At 33.5% G+C, this 22,980-nt stretch overlaps 1 long non-coding RNA gene across 2 annotated transcripts in view; it reads left to right on the forward strand.

Annotated features, from left to right (window-relative positions):
• LOC129526564 (uncharacterized) overlaps positions 1-20,398 on the forward strand; it is a 34,147-nt gene extending 13,749 nt beyond the window's left edge. For both annotated transcript variants that reach the window (XR_008671237.2, XR_008671238.2), the window contains 2 exons: positions 18,402-18,505; positions 20,038-20,398. This is a non-coding gene — a long non-coding RNA (uncharacterized lncRNA). The remainder of the gene's footprint in view (positions 1-18,401; positions 18,506-20,037) is intronic.
• Positions 20,399-22,980: the final 2,582 nt, after the last annotated feature.

Consider the following 22,980-nt stretch of genomic DNA (forward strand, 5'->3'; position numbering starts at 1 on the left):
TTGTGTATTCTTGGTTTCTCTTTTACTAATTTTTTCATGTTTGTTTCTTCTGGTTATAGCTAAATGTGTTAAATCGTAGTGTAGAATATGAGACATTCTTAAGTTTGATTCTACTACGATTATGAATTTTCGTATATTTATTCATACTTTAGGGATGATTTTTTCCATTTGTATACTGTTAGTTAGCTACTTAGGTCACCCTAGGTAACATAAACGTTGGAATTACTACTTTCTTGGACAACTTCTCTCTGCTCCCATAAGCCAATCTTAATTTATCTTTCAGGATGTATCTGAAGTCTCTCTTCAGCCAGGAGGCTTTTCCTATTGAAGCACTCTGGGGCACATTGATTTCTCCTATGTTTTAACTTCAAACATGGCATCATCTGAAACCTATATTTTGGTTTGTAATTATGATGTGCTTTATAATGTCCTTTATGGTTTCTGCAAATATAAGTTTTTATTCTTGACTAAGGTTTTACACAGCTTGAAGTCAAGGATGGTGTCATATGTGTTATGTGCCTAACACACTGTACCATGTTAGGCATTCATAGTACCTAACATGCTGAAAACACACACATTTTTTTGATTTAGATTATATCATGTTAATGAAGTGTATTGATAAATAACAAACTAAAAAGCTAGTAAATGTGACCTTCAAGGAAATTGGGAGTTAGTGGTACCTATCTCAACACAGTTGAAAATTTTTGCATAATTTTTGACTTTCCCTAAACTTAAGTATAGATAGTAGTTAGTAATTAAGTTTTAGGGGAGTCAAAAGTCAAAATATGTGTTAATCAAATGTTTTATGTTAGCGGTAAGTAAGGCTTCTAGTCAGAAGTAGAAGCCTTACTGCTAACGTAAAACAGTTGATTAACACACATTTTGTATGTTATATGTATTATATACTCTATGCTTACAATGAACTAAGCTAGAGGAAAAACTCTTATTAAGAAAATGATAAGAAAGAGAAAATACATTTACAGTCTGCACTGTTTTGTGTTTATCAGTACCATAAGTTTACATCATCCGTTTACACGATGAACCATCTGTCTGAAAAGGCATGCAATCGCAGCTACAGACCTCAATCTGCAGTACATATCAAGCAATTCAACTTTTTCTAGTAATGCCATGATTTTTCTCTGCTTGGGATCACTTTCAGCATCACTACTGGCACTTCGTAGGGGTCCAATGGTGTTATTCAAGGGTTGCAGTGTTACACTAAACACGATGAAAAATACAAGAGAAGCACAGAGAGATCACTTTTACTGCAATATGCATTTTACTGAATAGACAAACTGCTCAGTGCACAATTGGACATGATTAATATCTCATAGCATTTTAAGCAGATACTCCCAACACGTGAGTTCACTGCAATAGCAATAGGAGTACAGAATGTATTACAGTTAATTGTATGCAGTTTTGATTTAATACTGCATCTTTATGCTTGGTTGTATTTCCCTTAACTGTGAATGGTGCCATGTAAAGTCTGGAAGTGTTTATGTGCCTAAGATTTGATAGATTTTAATGTTTTGTAATAGATTTGTGCATATTTTATGGTAGTAAATGATAAAACACAGTAGTATTTACACATTTATGCATTCATGGCATAATTGTTTTCTTGATTTTTTTGATATTTCTAGATTGTGGGTTTGTCTGCAAGGTTTTTTTCAAATTGGCACAAATTTCCAAAAAGTTTTCTGAAATATTTATTGAAAAAAAATCCACATATCATTGGAGCCACACCAATCAAACCTGTGTTGTTCAAGGGTCAACTGTATTCTCTAAAGTCTCAATTCATGAACTCAATGCTTTCATTTGCAGTAGTTTATCTACTTTGTAAAATATATCTTTTTGAGGAAATAAACATGTATACTTAAATTCATCTCACCAATATGGCGCACCTGCAAGTATAATCGTTATTTTCTTTATTTTCTGCCCTGATGTTTATTTTGTTATCCAGAAGTTTCTTGGACCTGTGATCATTTTCACAGTAAAGTAATGTGATCATTTATGGGTTTTCAGGTATCCATTTTGTTAATCTAACTGAAATCTTTAAAAACATTTAGAAAGCTGCTTTCTACATATTTACAGTCAGATCACCTTGAAAAAGTCAACTTTGATAATATTTTAGCCTTGAAGCCAATCTATTATTGATTAGTTATAGAAAGCAAAAATCAGTTGTGATATGCACATGGTAGTCAGTAATTCTGTACTGTGTTTCTCTGATATTTTCTTTTGAATTCTCTTTCATTTTTTATATTATTGGAATTGCTCTGGAAATGTTTATACATATTTTAAATAATGGCAATAGGACACTATGACACTAAAGAATATTATAATCAAAGAGTAGAAAGATATTTCCTATTTATTGTATTAATATTCATCTGAAATAGTAAAAGTCTTCATACTAAGAAATTCACTCCTATCCTGAAGCTTATCATAGTCCAGTCAACAGGATACTTACTCTTTGACTACAAGTCTTTTAAAGGTTTCAGCCAAAAATCAATACTTGACTATCAGAAGTAAAATAACTATATTTTATTTGCCCCTTGTTATACTAAAGTTTTCTTTTACATTTCAGTAGATAATTTTAGTGTTTGCTATTACAGTAATTGCTTGACAAATTTTATACTGACATGAATAAATAGCAGGAGCTTAGTACTTTGTTGTTTTAGTTTTTATTAGAACATGAAGTTACCTTTTATGGTCACCTCCGACCAGAGTAGCTATATTTCCATGGAATATCAGGAAAGTGACAAAATCAACAAAATTTGTACTAACAGCTATGTCTCAGATTCAATGACGGGGCTCTAATGTTTAGTTGCGCATTTTAGAAATAAACATGGCCATGTGTTGTAATCCCTACCTGTAAACATGTATAGTGGTTGTAAAGCTGGGAATATTATCTTGTCCAGAAGCAATTGGTATCTGGATACAGAAGGTGGATCTTTACTAAACTTGGAAAAGCAGTTCAAGTGACCAAATAAAAAAAATAAATAAATAAACCTGCCAAGTAATTTCTTAAGGGCTTGTTTTTATTTTATTTTTTCTATTTTGGGTACCCGAACAGAAATTTTGTACATACTTTATGTTAAAATTAAAATAATTTCATTTCTGGAGATGACTTAAACTTCTTTATAAACGATGTCCATAATAATTACAACTTGAAAAATAGTGTATAAAACTAGTAGAATTCTTGTGTTTGTTTGTTTCTTTTGATTTTCCTTATATGGATATCTTGGAAACTAAATAAGGCAGTGATCTTTGTTCTCATATTGTAATGTGTAAATATTTCAGAATCTGGATATTTAGATAGCATCTAATAATAGATCAGAATAAATTATCTCACCTTAGCTATATTTATAATTGAAAGAAAAGTGGTAAATTTGTTAATTGCTTTATAAGTGAGGTTTAAAGTCTTTGCTCCTAGAATTAACCATCAACAACCAAAATGGTAGATTGAAGATTTATTTTGACCTGAAAGATCTGAATATTTGGCTAATTTTTATTTAAATTACAAATGTAGATTAACCAGTATGATATGATCTGTTCTGCTTTTTGTCCTGAGAACATACCCACCTCTGTTAATTACCCAAACTTTGAAAGCACTCATCACTTGAGTCCAACAATTCATATTGTTAAAAGTTCTGGGAAACGGCCAACTGCTCCACAAAGCTTTCATTACTCATAAACTATTTACCTTTCTCTTCTCTAAAAGTTAGTACTCAATTATATAATGGCTTTTGTTATTTACCAATTATTACACCTAGTGGAACTGATTTCAGCCAAATAGTAGCATAGTAAATGCTTCCTAATTTTTCTGTATTCCCCACTTTAATAAACATGCTAGCAAACAAATATCTGCAGAATAATTGATACTTCCTTTATGAAAAAGATTCGACTAGCACCTTTAAACAATAATTTTGTTTTTAGGATTTTTGTTTACTATTGTTTTAAAAATATGAGATATGGAATTATTATAATAATTGAGATAGTATAGCTGGAGAGAAGGAAAAAATATATAAAATGTACATTGTTGGTGAAAGCCTATGCAGGGAACAGAGAAATTTAATGATTAAGTAGAATATCATTGTAATTATATAATGTTTAAAGAAAATAGTGACTTTGAAAAAAGTTGAATAAAAATATTATTGTAATAATTGAAAATTGAGCAGAGAGCGTTTAATTTTGTACAAAAGCCCCTGATAGTGCCACATTTTTCCCAAGGTGTTTACCTATATCCAAGTGCCCTGTTTTTGTTTTTCTTTGGCGTGTTGGCAGGCTAAACTTTCTAGCTTCCCTTGAAGATAGAAGGATGTTGTAACTAATTTAAGCCAAGCATTGTGAATGGAAATGAAGTACATTATTTTCAGGATACAGCACTGTGTGCTAATGGGCTGCCCACTCCTTCCTGAAACTACAAACTTGGAGGTCATGTGTTGAGATGGCAAGAACAAGATGGAGGCAGCTTGGATCCTAGAGAAACAAGATTGAGGAGAATGTGCCCCTTTCCTCCTACCAGCCCATGTTTAATTGGGCATAAATGAGTAATAGATTTCTTTTGTGAAAAGTCAATGAGCATTGAAGATTTGTCTGTGATGCAACTGGTAATTATCTTTTGTCTTTAGGCTTGCAAAAATAAAACTTCCATGATGATTCCTGTTAAGTAAAATTTCCCAACACTTAAAACAGTAATACAAAGACATGTCAACATTCATGTTCATATTTTTGCTAAATAATTATCTTTTCAAATAGTTATTTAAAAATACAATTAATTTGGTTAACCTGAAACTAAATTTCATTAACTTAAAAGAAACATAACTGTTTTCCATTTGACTACCTACATCACTATTTATAAAATTACATCTTTATTTGTAAAGGAGAAAGAAAAATGAAGTAGTTTCTAATATTTCATTTTAAATTCTCTTTTCCAAAATCCTTTAAATACTGGATTCTGTAATAGTACAAACACACAAAAAAATGCAATCCTTTTACCAGTTCTACCGGGAAAGGGCTAACCTAAAAGAGCTAACAAAGATTTAGCCAAAAACTATAATATAGATTATGTATCTAGAAATATGTATCTTTTATATATTGTGGATAATATTATATATTTTAGTCCAGCACATACTACATATATTAATGAATACGCTGAAGAAGAATTTATGCTTTCTTCCTGAAGTTGCTTTTGTCAAGTCATCAAACTTCCTCCTAATTGCCATAAGACACTGACAGTGTTTACTGTATTTCCCTTTCTTTCACACAGCTAGCTGGAAAGTCTTCCTTTCTCTCTGTTTTGGAGAAAACTCTACTCTTTCTTCAAAAACTATTTCAAATGTCAGCTCCTCTGTAAAGCCTCCTTGATATGTACATCCTTGGTAGTGGCTCTTCCTTTATTCAGCATTAACTTAACAAACAGGTCATTAAGCACTAACCGTGTACTTGATTGGATATGAAGGACACAACAATGAATAAAATTGCATAGAGCCCTTCCTCTCATTGACTAGCATGGAGGGATATAGGAGATACATAAACAACTAAATAGCTATTTCAGGTGGTAATAAATATTATGAAGAAAGAGGAATCAGAGTAGAATATGGAGCATGCCAGGTAGAAAGGAACATTTTTTATAGAAGGAGAATAAGTAAAGGTTAACTCACAGATGAATTTGATCACAGATCTAAAGGAAGTAAGGTTAACAGTCATGTGTATATTTCAGAAAAAGAAATATGGATGGAGACCACATGAAAATTGAAGGCAAGAGGATGTATGGTATCTTCAAGAATACCAAAGAAATCGTTAAGTTTTTAATATCTGTATTTATTATGCTATATAGAATTCACACAAGTTTCTATACTTTGAGCAAATAATAGCTGAAAAGTTTCTCTGTGTCTTAATTTTTTTCCCTGGAGTGATATAATTAAAGCCAAATATCATCCTATACACTGTAAAGAAGAAACACCAAAAAGAAAAAAAGAAAGAAAAAAAGAATCTGGATGGTGTTAATAGGGGAGAAAAAAGCATCAGGACCTCTTTCTTTTACTTTTGTTGTTTGGTACACAGGATGCCCTGATCCAGTACTTTGAGAGAAGGCTTTCTGTGGATATACATTTTCATTTCTTTTTGATAATTAACAAAAGATAGGATTTCTGGGTCATATGACAACATCATGTTTATTTAACCTTTCCATTAACTGTCGGACACTTCCAGTGGGACTGCATCATATTCCCATTTCTGTCAGCCATGTAAGAAGGTTCCTTTTCCTCATAGCCTCATCAAAGTTTACTGTCTCCTGACATACACATTATAGCCTTTCTAGTAGGTAGGTATAACATGGTATCTTAATGTGGTTTTAATTTGCATTTTTCTAGTGACTAATGATTTGAGAATCTTTAAATGTGCTTATTAGATATTCATTTATCTTCTGTGGGTAAATGTACTTTCTTGGCTTGTTATAGGTGTATTCATATTTAATCAGTCATAATTTAACCTCCAGTTTGGTCAATTAGCTAAAGTCCTACTTGTTTAAGCAAACTGGCTCTGAAAGTCGTAACAGTTAAGAAACATACAAAGAATGAAAGGTAATTACTCTATAGTCACATAGAGACTAACATAGCTGCATAGAATTGGTAAGAAGAAAACTAAACTTTTAGGAGGTGATATCATAGAAATTTAATGATGAGCCTTGAAGCTGTTTTATGAGCTTTGATTTTTACTCTGAATAACACAAAAATGCATTGAAGAGTTTAAAACAGAGGAGTGATGTGATCAAACTTAAATTTTACAGTTTATATATGTTTTACACATATATTTTTAAAAATATATATTCATTAGTTGTTGCTCAAGTACAAGACATAATTTACTTTTTATATTAAATTTTATAATAACGATTATAATAATAACTGGATTGTGATAATGGTGGAAGAGATATGCTGCTTTATGTAATATCTTAGACAGCTGAAAGCTAGGAATGAAATGGTAACTAAAAGGGCTACAGAACTCAGTAACTGTTGCAATGTGCCATAGATTCCTTAAAGAAAAATAATGACAAACTTATATTTATTAACCACTAATGCAAGGTCAAACGTTAAAGCCAGAGGACTTCCTGGACAGCATTTATAGAAATCCGAATCTTGACTGGCTAAATCTGAAGTTCAGAGTGAGAACAAAACTCAAGACTTAATCATAAAGACAGAGAGTTTTATCACTTAGAGATCTAGCAGACAAATTACTTAAGGTCGTCTTAGTCTTCTATAACAAAATATTTAAGGTGTTGTTATGTATACTTACGTTGCCAACAATTTTATCCACTGAATTACTTACCATCAATATTGGATTTCTATCATATCCTTTTAGGGTCTTTTTCCTTCTGATAGAAGTACACCTTTTCTATGGTTTGAATGTATGTGTTCTCCAAAATTCATATGTCGAAACCAAGGTGATGGTATCAGAAGGTGAGGCCTCTGGGAGGTGATTAGGTCAAGAGGGCTCCATGCTCTTGTATTAGATTAACACTCCTGTAAAAGATACCTCAGAAAGCTGCCTCCCTCTCTTACTCTTTCCCATGTGAAGACAAAATGTTCATCCCTTCTGCCATGTGAGGATGCAGCAAGAAGGCCCTTACTGATACCAAATCTGCTGGCACCTTGATCTCCGCTTCCTAGTTTCCAGAACTGTGAGAATTGCCCAGTATAAAATATTTTGTTGTAGCATCAGGAACAGGTGAATACAGCCTTAAGTAGTTTATCTGCTAGATCTCTAAGTGATAAAACTCTCTGTCTTTATGATTAAGTCTTGAGCTTGGTTCTCACGCTGTCTGACCTTCAGATACAGCTAGAAAAGAATAGGGTTTCCATAAATGCTGTCCAGGAAGTCCTCTAGTTTTAACATTTGACCTTGCGTTAGTGGTTAATAAATATAAGTTTGCAATTATCTTTCTTTAATGAATCTATAGCCGACTGCAACAGTTGCTGAGTTCTATAACCCTTTGAGTTACCATTTCATTCCTACCTTTCAGCTGTCTAAGATATTACAAAAAGCAACGTATCCGCTCCACTATTATCACATTCCAGTTCACTACTAATGGAAGTTTTAACAATTGCACTGCTACATTATGCCAGGACCTATTCATACTCTAATTACTGAGAGCGATGGGTACTTCAATCGACAGCAAGCCAGTAAGTGACCGATCTCCAAAACCCCATCTATGAATCTGCTTTTAAGGTCCACTACTGATAACAAACCTCTTAAATTTGGCTTCATGATTATAGACTCTGAATAAATTATTATAGACTCTGAAGAAAAGAGTTTTGTGTAGAAGTTTTACTAGTAAATACTCGTGGGTGATAACCTGTAACAAAGAGAAAAAGGCAGGATTAATCAGAGAGAGAAGACAAACTACTGTGCCTAATGAAAACATCCAAAGAAATCAAGGCTGAATAGTCAGGAGAGTAGTCACCTTGATAAAAAAGTCATGATCTCTTGCTCAGTTTCTGGACCCCTAGAGCCTTTTAGGTTTTAAGCGTTCCATTCATCTCAGAGGTGCTGGTTATCTTAGTTTCAGAGGGATTACAACTTCATGCCTTACTGAGAATTGCTTGATCCATAAAAAATAGCCCATTCAAGTTTCCACCCCCTTTCAGGCAGTGGCTCACAGTTAATGACTAACTGATGAAGGAATATAACACATGTTCTCTTTGCCTTAATTTGGGGCCACATTGTTATTCCTGCTCCAAAGCTTGACAGCAGACTGGCTGAAGCCTCAGTTGCAAATACATTGAAGATCGGTGTTTTCCTTTGCTCAATCCTATTTCTCCAATTATTATTATTTTTGGATGTGTATCTCAAAGAACATTCCACAATAAACTTTCTGTTTGCAGTTCTCCAACTCGGAATCTATACGAAGACAGCTCAATATAAAATGGGTGGTATATTCAAATAGAATGCAGGATGCATTATTCTGGACAATTTAAAGACAAAGGACGAAACAGCAACAGCTATCAGTTTCTAGTTCTGAAAAATCTGTAGCATTGAGCTTCTTTGGTACACAGGGTGCTTTGATCCACCACACAAGTCTGGTTTTCACTCATCTCTCTTCCTACTTTAATATCTATCATCTCCTTCTTGGTTCAGGAGCCATTCTGCATTTCCTTAACACCTCAAGTCTCATTTTAAAATTAGGGTATAGCATGAAAATTAAGGATAGAAACTTTAGACTTTTTATCATTTTCATTGTAACACTGTATATTTTAAGGTGAATTCACTCTAATGTTTCCGATACTGAATATCAAGCAGGACAACTGTGGCTGTAATTGAGATCTGTGTCTAAGAAATTTATAGAATAGTAAATCTTCCAGAGAATTAGTTATCAAGCATTGTATATCATAATGCGCTCTCAAAAACTCTAGGGAAAATGGTATGAGTAGGTGCAGGGATCCTGTAGGAAAATGCTGAATCTTCCCTCCTTATGCCTTTCTTGATAATTATTTAACTTATTAATTATTTTAAATCTTTTGGTGGCAAGACAGAGGTTAATTAGGAAGGAATTAGAAAATATATTGTAATATTGTTCAGGTAGTAATACCTACACACTCTGGGAATGTTCATACCTCTAAGCTTGGCTTGATGTTTTACAGTATGCTCACATACTGCTGGCAGGCATTTTGAGGTCAATAAAGTTTTTAATTTTTATGCCAAATTGATTTTGGTCTTTTGTAAGTTATCTCAGGATTTGTAGGAAGTTACAGGTAGACCACAGTTATAAGGTATGTGAAGGAGGAACAGAAAAGGCAAAGAAAGGTCTTTCTTTCTTTTCTTTCTTTCTTCTTTCTTTCTCTTTCTTTTCTTTCCTTTCTTTCTCTCTTCCTTCCTTCCTTCCTTCCTTCCTTCCTTCCTTCCTTCCTTCCTTCCTTCCTTCCTTTCCTCTTTCTTTCTTTCTTTCTTTCTTTCTTTCTTTCTTTCTTTCTTTCTTTCTTTCTTTCTTTCTTCTTTCTAGAGGGAGTCTTGCTCTATTGCCTAGGCTGAAATGCAGTGGCGTGATCTCAGCTCACTGCAACCTCTACCTCCTGGGTTCAAGCGCTTCTCCTGCCTCAGCCTCCTGAGTAGCTGAGATTACAGGTGCCCACCACCACATCTGGCTAATTTTTGTATTTTTAGTAGAGACGGGGTTTCACCATGTTGGTTAGGCTGGTCTCGAACTCCTGACTTCAGGTGATCCACCTGCCTTGGCTTTCCAAAGTTCTGAGATTACAGGCAGGAGCCACCATGCCCGGCCTAGGTCTTACATTTCTAATACCCTCATCTTTGTGTGTATTTAACAAGTATAAAATATCCACAAGATGCAGTGTTTACATAAATTTAAAATAAGCAAAACAAAAACTATGAATATAATAAGCTGTTGCTTTAGAGTTTTGCAATAAATATGCAGTTTTCTATGCCACGGATGGGATTTTGTTGTTCATGATGATGATATCGTATATTGTGTGTGTATGTGCATGTGTGTTTTATAAAGAAAAAAAGTCACACAGTTTACCTGAAATAGTAAAACAAAGTAAATCAATACCATTTTGTACTTGCTTGGCAGAAATTCTCACTAATCTTAAAAAAGTTAACTATTTAGAAGGTTAATTTAAGGTCTTGTACTATTTTAAAAGTCAACATAGTAAAGTGAAAAAGGTTGATTAGAAATCAGGAACTCTCTATTTTAGCTTCTACTTTGTTACTAACTAGTTGTGTAACCCTGGGCAAATCACTTAACCTCTAAGATCTGTCTTCTCATGTATAAAATGAGGAGGTTGAACTACATGATCTCTGACAGTGCTCAACTAAACCTGCAACTAAATCAAAATATAGAGAAGTTGATCGAAATAGCAGCACATACAAACATATAAACTAGTGTCGAAGAACAGAAATAGGGAATTAGAGCAGTTGATTTATATTTACGGGTTTCTTCTAATCCTTAATGTTCACTGCAGGCCACACCTAGTAATTTTTTCGTATGGGATGATTCTGCAAAAATAAATAAAATACTATTTCTTTTGTATATCATTTTGTGAAATTAGAGAGCATAACAATATTCTACGAATATTTATTTTATGTACATTTGCCTAACAAACTTAAAGTGCATTCCTCCCGTGACTGTCTTCTGTTTATTTCTAATATTTCACTAATAAAGTATATGTTTTAATGTGGAAAAGTGAAAAATACCAATATGTTGCTATCAGTGGCAGCAGGTAACCAAATAGCAATGTTTGTCTTTATTAGAACCAAGAGGTAAATTTTCTACATTTAATCCATCCCTGGAGCCATGTGTTAAAAACTTCCATTACCCCAACTGTTATTAATAAGCAGAAAAATTGGGATAAAATAAATGGGTGTACTACAAGTTAGATTTTCTACTCAAGTAGGGAGTCACCAAAAGTGGGTAACAACATCCCACATGTTTGATTAAAAACTAGATAGGATTTCTTCCTAGGTGAGACTGAAGTGTCTCCTATGATGCTAAAGGAGTATTACAAAAACATTCTGAGATTTTAGGACTATCTCACTTTTGCTGCTTCATATGATAGCTTAAATCAGGCATGCAGATCCTCTTGGTTGTATAGTTGCTAACAAATTGTTTGCCAGTGGAAATTTCCTTCCACTTAACAGAGATTAATGTATCTCATCTCAATCAGCAACATTACAATTTCCTTTATAGCCACATGTTTTGGTTTATCTCACTATATGGAATGCTGTCTATTACATACTTAGATACTTCCTCCATTAGAAAGTTGAATGTCTTTAATTATAATAATAATAAAAAGGGAAAGTTGAATTTCTTAAACTAATCTTTATTATAATGTAGAGTGAATTTTACTCAGTTCTATCAGGATTAAGGTTTTTTTCCCCCTTACCAAGTAACTGGCAAAGCAACTCTATGACAAAACGCTACCCTTGAGCTAACCTGTCAACCCAGTTAGAATAAAGGCACAGAGAAATGTAAAGGAAAAATGACATAAATACTAAAGCTTTAGTGCGAGAACCTTGTAGAGGAACAGAAAAAAATAAATAAAAATGTTCTTCTGATGGCACACTTTTTATTAACTGTATAAAACATATTTAAAGTAAATAAATGTTAATGAATACAAAGTTTTACAAATTAAAAATAATAAAATCAGAAAGAAATTTTAAAAGGACATACAGGAGCAATGCATAAAGGAAGAAATTTAAATGGCTAACAAATGTATGAAGACACTTTGAAGCTCACTAATAAACCAAGAAATAAAAATAAAAATGTTAGTGAGCCACCACTCTTTAACGATGAAATTATCAAGAATTTTATAAGTAGTATCACTCAATGTTGGCAAAAATAGAAGAAAATTGAATATCTTATACATGTTGATTGGAGAATAAAGTAGAATAAGCTTTCTGTAACACAGTTTCACAATAAATAGCAAAAGCTTTAAACTGTCTCCATACATCAATTTTTCTGGAAATTAACTTAATGGATTAACTACAGATTTGAGCAAAGATTTAGTTTCAAGTATATTTATTAAAAACTAAAAGCAATGCAGGAAATAAGCTTTATGCACCAAAATGATGGTGACTTTAAAAACTCTTATAAAAAGATACAGATAGATAAATTTGCATATATATATCTTCTATGAAACTATTAAAACCATACTTATGTACTTATGAGAAGATGTATATATATGTATATATATACATATATATAAAATCTATTCAGTGAAACAAGATTAAAGACTAGTATTTATGTCTGATTCATTTTTTTGTGAACTCCTGTGTCTAGCAGAGTGCTTTTCCCAAAGTATAGAACATGCGTTTGTTGAATGAATGGGTGAATGCAACTATTGTAACTTTTAAATGAATTCTCCACCATCTTTGTGGCATGCCTCTCTTATACTAGTGGATGTCATGATATGTAAATTCCTTTCGCCAGTCATATTTTTCTTAACCTTCTTCTGGATAGTGTCTGGAATCTGTCACTGTGGGGAACATTTAAAACCTGCATGAGATTTAACATCTTTAGTGTGTAGCTCCAATATTTCGTGTTCGCCAGTATGGATAAGCAATGTTATTTTCATGTTTATACTTTCAAACGTAGCAGTTTTGAGCTTCCATCTGCCCTAAATAACAAGAAATTAGGATTTTTAGCCCTATGTCAAACCTCTTAAAACCTTATTTTTTTCAAGGAACCGTACAGGGGTCTAGAGTGAGTTCTGGTCTTCCTTCCCATGAGCTAACAGAGCAAATTAAATCTATGCCATAGAAGGCAGAAAATCTGAGGCCACCGGCCAAATTGCAGATGTTTGAGAAACCAAGCAATTCTTGCTGTTATTGTCCCTGCTTCTCAAAACCTGTGAACTATGAATTTGGTACCCTTCAGTTGACAGAAAATGAAGGTCACTGCTGGACACCAGTAGAGGGGTAGAAATATGACATAGCTCCTTCTATATCATATTTACTTGACAGGAAGTGAGAAGTTTCCAGGGGTAAGGTTGGGGAGTGCAAGGCGAATGAAAGTAGTAAACTGAGTCTCCACATTAATTTTCCTGGAGCAGCTCTCTGAAGTGTGCCATCCCTGTAGTGAAATTGTTCTTGCTCTCAACACTATTCCTAGCTGGGCCTCAAGCCCTGATACACAGTGAAGATAAAGTTTTCTAAATTCACACATCCTGACAGTGTTGTTGCTTCAGCTGTTGAAATCAGAGGCTTTATCATTCATTTTAGCAGACACCATAATAATTCATGTAGGTATAACATGACCTCTGCCATTTTTTCAGTGGTCTCTGCTATTATAAGCAAGGGTTTCTTTGAAATGTGAGGAAGGATGCTCTTTCCTTCTCTATTTCATCACCCTAGATCTTCCAAGCCAAGAGTGACTTTCAGTTGCAAATGTAGGGTCATAACTTTTAGGCTTGCCTACAGAACCATCTCTCTCGGGCACCAGTCTGCATGCAGGATGGCTGGGGCAAGCAGGTATGAAACAGGTATCAATACTCCTTTGAGACCTAATTTCAGAGTCCTGTCCTGGCTCTATTTCTTACCAACTTCATTGTAAAATATTTCTCGGGGGCCCAAATTGCCTTCCAGTAATCTGCTCTTGACCAGTCCACTTCTGTGATTATGATTGTTTTTCAAAACAATCTAGCTCTGTGACCTAGCTTTGCTGTTGGAACACACAGTTGCCATTAGAGCTTGCCACAGTGACACTTATCTCCTCTTTTTAAATAACTGTTTGATTTCCCCTAAGCATCCACTGCATCCTCTAAACCCAAATATAACTTTAGTTAGTCCTCATAAATAGAAAAAAGTGTAAAAAAGTAAATTTTCCCAGCTTTTGCTTGTAGCTTCTTGGTAAAGAAAATTGGCCAGAAGCTTGTAATACGAACTTTGTATTTATCCCCCTCTACAAGTTTCTATCATTAATACATGTCAACATTTAAAATTCTAACCAAATGGCAGGAGGTAATAACTGACTTCTAAAGCTACTAATCTAATTCTCTGCTTCTTTATAAATTCACATAAAAGACATAGAATTTTCATTACAAAAGGAATCTTAAGAAATTAATTGGTGGAGTGAACTTAGTTTAAAAATAGAAAAGGAGGTGCATGTCCAGTAATGGGTTACTAAAGGTCCTGTTAACTTATGAAGTCGGAGTTACAGTACAGGTCTTTGTATTCTTTGTCAAAATATTTCCTCCTTTTCATTAACCTAAAAAAGAGTTATGTATATTTTAATAATTGTACTTAATATATGTCATATTTTCATGTGGACTAGGATACTACTATTCTAAAAGTTCCGTTAAAAGCATCCCCTCATTTGTCATTAAAAAAAAACCATAAAAACAGCATGACTGTACAAGGAGTTTAGAAAAAAATTCTATTGTTTCAAAATCAGTGACTTCACTGATGATCAGAGAAAAGTGTGTCATATAATTAATATTGGGATCAAAAAAGTTTATGTAATTACAAAAATGATATAAAAATCATGGTTAGTTATTGTTTAGCAATAGTACTGAACTTTTTATGTATATAAAGTTCATCGCCCGCCACCACACCTGGCTAATTTTTTGTACTTTTAGTAGACACAGGGTTTCACTATGTTGGCCAGGCTGGTCTTGAACTCCTGACCTCATGATCTGCCTGCCTCGGCCTCCCAAAGTGCTGAGGTTACAGGCATGAGCCACCGTGCCCTGCCTGAACTTCTTATTTTTTAACATGCAAATATATTCTTGTGGGACTTAATTTGTTAAACATTATGCAATAGAACTATGTTTTTTTCTTATTGATGAGGAAAATTTCTGGTACTCTGTTTTAAGATGCCAGTTTATTTGTAACACAGCAATAAAAGCATTGAAAATGATAGAAGTAAGAAGAGAAGTATGGGATATGGGGGAAAGTGGACCTAGTGCCTTCTTGAGATAAATATTTTGCTTGTCTTATATTTAGCTCAGCTGGGCTCATCTTGGGCTTGTGGTTGTGGAGGAGGATAAGCCCTTGGACACAGCAAGAACACCCTAGAAGCAGGCATACAACCTTGAAGGTCTAGTAACTGTTCTCTCTTACTTCTAGCTATTTACCAATCAAAAAGTAAAAATCCCTTTATGCCACACTAATAAACAGTCCCGAAATTAACAACTTACTATTTATTATTTACTTTTCTCTCCCACTTCCCCAAATAAAAGTTTATAAAGACCTTAAATGAGAGTTGGTTCTTTTATTATTCTCCCTTAGGATGACCCTTCCTCATTTGTCAGCACACTCTAAGAAAAGCATTCCAAAATAGCTTTGCTACTTTCTGCAGTAATTTATTTTTATAAACTTTAAATCATTAATTTATTACAATATAGATTTATCTTTCTAAAATTTAAGACATTTTAATTACAAATTATCTTTTTTTTTCACTGAAGACATCAGCTATTTATTGAGATATTCCAATCTCTCACACTCTCATACTTTCTGCAAAGGATTAACAGAATTGTGCAGAGTGATGCATAGTGGCATTATCAAACCAAATTGATCTGAACCTAGGAAAGAAGAAAGAATTTTATGTAGGATGCAATTTGCAATTTGAAGCATACAGTCAGATAGCAGTCTCATCAGGATGGTCTTCCTGGAGCCATTGTGCTGATCAGCCACAATGAAAAATCCTATCCTAGCAGTATTCAAAGTATTAGCATATTGCAACACTAGCACACACTGGCTGACCTTCCTCAGTTCATTACACAGTTGAAGGGCATGGACACTTTTTCTATTTCCATGTGTTTTTTTCTCAACTTTCTCTTCTAATAGGTTTGTACTGAAGTTTCAAGTTTCCATTGATAATTGTAGCCAGAAATATGGCTATGCAAACTTATTTTTAAAATGCCAATGTATGAAACATCAAAAGAGAATTGCAGTGCATTAGTCAATTATGTGAATATACTATAAAATTCATACTTTTATTTTGTGTTTTTCTTTTACTTTAAAGTCTTCTTATAAATGTGTTTTCTTGACAACCATAAATGAACTGAAAAATGGAGCTCAAATTATAAAATTACTATAATCATCTGGTTTATATTACTTATTACTTAATATTGTCATAAATGTTTAAGAACAGAATTTACTTCACTTGAATGCTTTAATTTGAGATATACAAGTATACTTATATTGATTTGAATGAGGGTATCATGTGGTAAATAACTAAGTTAATTCATCCCAATGTTCAGCAACCACTAAGTCGAAGAGCAGAAGGAAGGAAGCAGGGGAAGAGGAGGAAGAAAGAAAAGGAGAGAGGGAAGGGCAAAGGAAGGGAGTGAGGGAGGAAGGAAGAGAGGAAGGAATGAAAGATGATGATAAAAGGGAGGGAAGACTAACCAGGCATTAATACTCTAATTGTGGGAGGACATCTAGACCTGAAAAGGAGTTGAATGAACAAGATATTTGACTGAACAAGATATTAAACTGAACAAGAAACTGAAAAGTAAAATATGTAAGGGCAGATAGTATTTAAATATTAATTAGCTCTAATGATTTTAAATTTCTAGAGATCAAATCTTCTGTTCACTTCATTTTTAAATCATAGGATCTGATCCCAGATGCTCAATAAATATTTGTTAGAACAAAAAGATTACAAAGTAATGAGAAATCCACTTTTGGAGACTTCTAATACTTAGCGCATTTATATGAGGAAGGTCTAAAACCAATGGCTATGAATTTAGATAAACTGATTTTAGCTCAATTCAAAGAACTTTCATTCCTACCCAAAGGTGAAAAAAAAATCTGCCTTGGGAGTAAGAAGTTTCTAATCCTACATTGAGCAATAGACATGAATAATAAAAAGGTGAAGGTAATAAATGTCAAGATTTATTCAAATCTTGAGATTAGAATTCTGGGATTAAAAGCTTCACATAAAAATAATAAAATAAATTTTACAAATAATGAAGCAACAAAATTATATCTGAAGTGTTAATATGCAATGTTACAAAACCCGGGTTTAAATATTTCCCTAGAATCAATTGTAGTTAGAGTTTAAAAATTCAAATAATTGTTTAGAATAATTAATGCATTTTCTGGTGTTTTATATCCATTAAACACATTTTGTTTAAAGAATCACAGAAATACATTTTAAGCAAAAATAACATATATCAATGAACAAGTTAGAAATACAAAAGGCATATGATTGAAGCACACGTTGAAAATAATCAGTTTCTGTATGTTAAGTAACACTAAATTCTTCAAAATAGAAGTTCTTCAGCATATGAATCATGTACACAATATTAAATATAATATTCTGCACATATTGGTTTCTTGCATCATATATAATGAAAATAAGTTTTTATATTATATCTAGTAGAAGAGAAAGTTTCATTTGTCACCCAAGACATCATATTTTAGAAATATAGCTTTATACTACTGGACTTCATAAAGGTCATCCTCAGGGTACGCTGAAATTTCAGGACTGACAGTTTTTTTAAAAATTTCCATAAAATGAATTCTCAGAGCATCTTGCAAAACTCCTTAGACCAAATATGTAATTAGTATTTGAAGAAAAATAAATAACTTGTTAATTTAAACCCAATTAATTTTGTGACTGCAGAAATATGTGAGGTATAAAGATTCATTAGGAGATAATTGATTTTCATTCTTGAATCCAAGAGGTCAGGAAATCTACTCACTTAAAACAACTGCAGAAAACAAGTATAAAAAAAAATGCAAGCACATTAAGCTCCACCTCAGAATGTTAGAGAAACACAACTGAGATGTTTTGAAGAAAACAAGGACACATACATAGAGAAACAAAATTGTTAAGGGAGCCCTTCTAATAGCCAGTAAACATGTCTTTCATTCACAATTTCTTTATTATTATCTTCTGATGTTCAAAAGTACTTTGTACCCATGCTATGCTTTGTCTTCAGGGTTTTGATGTTCAACGTTTCATGCAAGTTCAAAAAACTTGATTCTGGTAGCAAAATTATAGCAGGAAGAGGAAGCAGGACACCAGAGGCTTTTCTTTTCATGGGTAGGTCAAAATAATTGCTTCAAGATGTCAAGAAAAAAACACTGAAATGTTATAAAAGAACGTTTCAATGTTCCTTTCCTAAATTCTCCGTGCATTCCTACAGCTTCCATTTGAAGTACTTATGATAGAAGCCTTAGCTTTTCAACAAATTTCTCCAAGCAGAATTGTGCCCCCAAAGCAAATTAGGAAATATACTTAAAAAGGAGGGGAAAGAAAAAGGCTTATGAATTATATTAGTCCATTCTCTCATTGCTATAAGGACACACCTGAGACTGAGTAATTTATAGAGGAAAGAGGTTTAATTGACTCACAGTTCTGCAGGGCTGGGGAAGCCACAGGAAACTTACAATCATGGTAGAAGGGGAAGTGAACATATCCATCTTTACATGGTGGCAGCAAAGAGAAATAGAGAGCAAAAAGGGGAAAAGCCCCTAATAATACCATTAGATCTCATGAGAACTCACTCACTATCACAAGAACAGGATGGAGGAAACCATCACCATGACTCCGTGATCTCCACTTGTCCCTCTCATGACATATGGGGATTATGAGAACCACAATTCAAGATGAGATTTGGGTGGGGATACAGCCAAACCATACCATGAATACTTAGATCTGTACTTTCCAAAGAAATCATAAAAACAGCTTCATAATATGTTATTAAAATAAGACCATTATTACTTTATAAATCAAATCACTTTTAGCAGTAGGTTATGACCACAATTTCCAGATGAAGTCTTTATTTGTACTGTTCTTTATAAACATTTATCCAGTAGCCTTCAGTGGAAAGAAAGTTAGAAATGCTTTGAAGGATGAATATATTTATATCTGAAGTTCTGCTCATATAGTCTCAAAATACCCATATACAAAATGAAATTTTTCAACATATTAATATTCAGAACTTTCCAAATATCCAGAAGGCCAACATACAATTTATTTCTATATTTTCATTCAATAATTGATGTATATAGCCTTTCCAAAAATATGCATCATTTAAATAAGATCCAATAAACCCAGGTTATATACATTTACATTTCATTCTTAAACTACCGTATTTACACTTAATATTGTTATGTAAATATATTATAATATAATTAAACATATATTTTCATCTTTTGATTGCAAATTGCCTAAATTTCAAATATTTTACCATTATTATTTTTTTAATCCACTAAAGTTGTACTAATGGAGCACTATCCAATACTGCAATAATGGAATATTTTATATGTGCTATTTCCAATACAGTAACCACCAGTAAAATGTGGCTGTTGAGCATTTGAAATTTGGCTAGTTTGACTAAGGAAGTTAACTTTTATTTATTTAAGTTTAGTTGCTTTATATTTAAAAAATCACCATGGCTGGTGGCCACCGTATTTGTCAGCACAGCTCTGAAGTATTTGAAGGTAATTCAAGAGCTATTACTTCTCTTTATTGTTAATATTCCATTTTTGAATTTCATTTACTGTTGTTACTTGTTTCTTTACAATATCTTTGTACTGAGAGTACTTACCAACTTTTGTCTTCCTTTACAGTGAGTGTCAAACTGAAGCATACCCATCCGTACTTTTTAATGGAATGAACAAGCTGTGCTCTCTAAAAACCAGAATAACTATTAATATCATCATCAGCTATGGAAATACAGTGGCAGAATGTCTTATGTCCCTAGCAACAATCCTTTTTCTCCTCAGAACTCACCTTGCTTACATCATTTCTCACCTTAAGAAATCAATTAATTCGAAGACTTCCTCCACCTATCCCACTCTAAGACTTAAGAGTCTAAGAGATAAACAATACAATTTGTTCTCTCATTTTCTCTACAGAGACCTCCTATTCAGAATTGGGTTTGGGCTCTGCCTTGCCTCAGGAAGTTAATAAAATTCACTTTTCATGTAATCTGATGAGTTAGTTTGAAAATGAGTCTTTCCGCATTTAAAAGTTCTGGGAAATAATGACAACCTATTCTCTATGGCAGCTTCTTCTCATTTAAAATAATTTGATAAAAATAAATATTTAAAATCTTTCTAAATTTGTTTTAGAAATATTTTATGAATACATCCAGAAAAATAGTTATATTTTAAATTATTTGTATACTTATAAAATATAAATTATTTCCTACTTTGTGAAAGTTATATATACACTGTATTTGGGTCATTTGAACAGAATCTATGGATCCTCTTAGCTCTTAAACAATGTCAATATGAACTATTTGGCAAAATTCTTTATTTTATAAAGAAGTGATAACATTAAAAATTAAATAGATGTATAATCATATTTGACTAATTTTATAGCTTGCTAAATTTGTAATGACCTCTGACCTTTACTTCAAAAGAATGTACCACCCACCTAACTCAGTATTATGTCAACACCAATTTCAACCAAGTTTTGCTCCAGTTCACAAATTAAATACTAATGAAAATATTACATAATATCTCAGGTCATAGATTGACTCTGGCACCATTCTTTTTCACGGAAGACTGGCAAGTTGAAAAAACATACATTCCATTTGAAATTTGAGCACTGATCCTAGGCAGTGGAGTCAGATAGTTCTGAGTTCAAATTTCAGCTTTTACTTGCTATCTATGTGAGTTTGGACAAGTTAATTTATGATCTCTAAAAATAGTGTAGAGATGTCATAAGAAGATTTTGAGGACAAATTAAGTAGTTATCCAGCATGGATATACAGTGTACAAGATATTTTCCTCTATATACAGTGTACAAAATATTTTCCCAGAGGGTTTTGCTATGGCTAGGATAGCAGGTACCAGGTTTAGTATATAAATTGCTGGGATCCAACACCATGGCTTCAGCATTGGAAGTAAAAGTAAATAGAAAAACTGATTGTCAGGTGAAAGCAAAGTTGAGATTCAATGGGAGAATCCAAGGTGTCAAGTCCATAGGGGCATATGTGTTGAGTGGCAAGAAACCAACCAACATCAAAGGCTTTGCAATGGCAGGCTGGCAGGAGAAAGCTAGTATGTTCAGTTGGCGGAACATCAAGAGGCTTCTAAAACAACAGTAGAAACAGAGACAGAGCTTATGGTCACTTTGATTTTGGGAAGGTAACTGTTATAGGCGAGTTTTGATACTATGAGAACATACTCAATAAATATTTGTCCTCTTTCAATTCTTTCCCTATGTCCTTTCTCCTCTATCTCTAACAATGCTCCTACCCTAAAAGCACTAATTTTCCCATTTCCTCTTAAAAGCTATTGCCTTTTAAAAAATTTATTCATTCCTTTTCTATTGAGCTTTTGTCCAAGCCACTCTGCCAAAACAAATCTGTCAATGACATCTTAGTTCCAATTTCAACGTACTTTTTATTCTCAGCTCTCTGATAGTTATGCTTTAGATTGTTTAAGGCTTTTCTTTCTTGTTTCTTCTCTTAGCCTGCATTATCTCCAGCCTGAATCATTTCTCCTTTTTATGATACTTGAGTAGAAATGTCTTTCAAACTTTTTTCTTAAAATTCTTGCATCTTATCTATTAAAACTTCCCACCTTCAACTTTCTTCACCCAGCTGAGTTTCCAATCTAAATGTTTTACCACAACTCCTTGATCTCTAGTGCCCTGCTATGGTCTGAGTGTTCTAGTCCTCCCACCCCCACCCCCTAGCCCCCAAACTCATATGTTATTCGGAGGCTGGGCCTTTGGGAGGTGATTAGATCATGAGGACAGAGCTCTAGAGATCGGGGTCACTGCCCTTATAGAAGAAGCCTCAGAGATCTGCCTTGCCTCTTCTACCATGTAAGGAGACAGCAAGAAGACGCTATGTATAAGAAATGGGTCCTCACCAGGCACATAATAAATTTATGTTGTGAATAAGCTACCTATGTTTATGATATTTTGTTATAGCAACCTGACTACAGACTAAGACACCTCCTATTTATAAATGACCGCTAGTTTTTACCCTAAGATAAATGCTTCTCTACCGAGGAAATTTTGCTCTCAAGAGGGCATTTGACAACGTCTGGAGACATTTTTGGTTGTTACAATACTGAATACTACTGGCATCTAGGGGTAGAGGTCAGGAGTGCTGCTAAACATCTTCTAATGCACAGAACAGACCGCCATAACAAATAATTATCCAGTACAAAAATGTCAGTAGTGCCAAGGTTGAGAAATTCTATCTTCAATGCTTTCCATACAACTAAAGGGCAATATATCTGCATTTATTTTCTATTGAAGTTACCACGAATTTAGCAGCTTAAAACGTAAGTAATTTATTAATTCACAGTCAATGGGCCAGAAGTCTGGCTAAGCATGAGTGGGCTCTTTACTGGTTATCAAAAGACCAAAACCAAGGTACGAGCCAAGCTGAGTTCTCATCAGAAGGCTCTAGAGAAAAATCCACTCCAAGCTTGTTCTTAGTATTAGCAAAAGTCATCTCTTTGAGGCTGTAGAACTGAAGTCCCCATTTCCTTGCTAAGTGTCCCCATTTCTTTGCTAGGTCTTCCTTGCTGCTTTCAGCTTTGAGA

Source organism: Gorilla gorilla, chromosome 15 (assembly GCF_029281585.2).
Source record: "Gorilla gorilla gorilla isolate KB3781 chromosome 15, NHGRI_mGorGor1-v2.1_pri, whole genome shotgun sequence".
Classification (NCBI taxonomy): domain Eukaryota; kingdom Metazoa; phylum Chordata; class Mammalia; order Primates; family Hominidae; genus Gorilla; species Gorilla gorilla.